Raw genomic sequence first — 1627 nt, 5'->3', positions numbered from 1 at the left:
TCTTCGTCGGGTGTAGGTATTCCAGAACAGGTCAGCATTTATTGTTCATTCCTGATTTGACTGGACAAGGTGGTGATGAATTGCTATCTTGAACCATCGTTTCGGTGTGCTGTCGGTAGACCCAAATTATAGGGGAGTGAAATCCACAGTTTTGACCCAGTGATTCTGGAGGAACGGCAATATATTTCCAGAGCAGGATGGCCAGTGGGTTGTAGGTATTTCCTACCTATCTTCTACCCTTTTCCTTTTAGATGGAAGTAGTTGTGAGTTTGTAATGTACTGTTTAAGGATCCTTGGTGAATATCTGCAGTGCATCTTGTGGATGGTGCAGACTGCGTGTCTCAGTGTTTGGTTGTGGTGGGAATGGATGTTTGTCGATGTTTTATTAGTTGTGTGTTGCTGCTCAATTCAGTTGCTCTGTTCTGGACGGTGTTGAGCTTTTCAGTATTGTTGCAACTGCACTAAGGAATCCTCAAGATTTAAATGTCTCTTGCAACTCAAATGCTGAGTAATCTGCTGTGCTGCTCCGGTGCATTGTTTCTTTAACACTGCAATCATCCAGGCGAACAGGAACTATCCCATCATGTCTCATTCTGTATTGTAAAGGAGTAAACAGTTGGTCGGGAAAGAACAAAAGAAAGAGAAGAACATTTGGTCAATGAGGTGAATAACGCTCTCGCTCGGAGAGTGAACAGCTGTTAGTGGAGACTGCCGGTGACAAATCATAGGTGGCGTGTAGTCACGGGCTATGTGTTAGACAGGCTTTAGGGAGTCAAGAAAATCTCTGACTATGTCCCGCTCTTGTGGCCACAATGATTTTGGCTGCTAAAGTTAGCTTCTCAAAGACATTGTGACTTTCACTGAACCAAAGAAAGACTTTGGACCCATCTTTCAAATGTCCATCATGAGGCAACGTTCCATTCTCATCCCGTGTTTTTCAGAACATGGTCTGGATCCTTAAGCGCTATGGTACTCCAAGTCATCAACGAAATATTTTCCTAATTCCACCACTTCCAGCGAAATACTATTACCAAACATATATTCCCCTCCCCGCCCTTGTCCGCCTTCCCCAGGAACCATTCCCTCCCCGGTACCGTGGTGCACTGTGCCTTCTCTCTCAACACCTCCCCATGGAAGCTTTCCCTAAAATTGCGGAATATGTGACACATACATTCATAGAACATGAGAACGAGGAGCAAGACTGTGCCATACGGGCCTTAGAGACTGCTTTGCCATTCAATAAGATCATGCCTGATCTTTCCATGGATATGCATCCACTTAACCAACCTCTGAAGGTAATCATTACTTCCTTTATTGTTCAAACAAAAATCAGCCCTAGCTTAAAAAAAAACATTTATTGATGTATCATCAACTACTTCGTTGGACAAGTGGAGTACTGCTCCGGTTGAAGGAATTCCTTCTCAATTCAGTCCTAAATCGGCTCGTCCTAATCTTGAGGATGTGCCCTCTTGTCCAAGTTTCATCCGCCAATGGAAGCAAGCTCTCACCTTCTATCTCACACATGCTCTTCATAATTTTATATGTTCCCATACGATCCGGCCTCATTCTTCTGAATTTTTGATATAATCCTATTCCACATAGTCTCCTGTCATCAGCGAACACATTC

Source organism: Chiloscyllium plagiosum, unplaced genomic scaffold (assembly GCF_037043375.1).
Source record: "Chiloscyllium plagiosum isolate Xiang-an unplaced genomic scaffold, Cpla_swu_hap1 HiC_scaffold_18, whole genome shotgun sequence".
NCBI lineage: Eukaryota > Metazoa > Chordata > Chondrichthyes > Orectolobiformes > Hemiscylliidae > Chiloscyllium > Chiloscyllium plagiosum.
The sequence above is the reverse complement of the archived record's forward strand: the minus strand, read 5'-3'. Positions refer to the sequence as shown.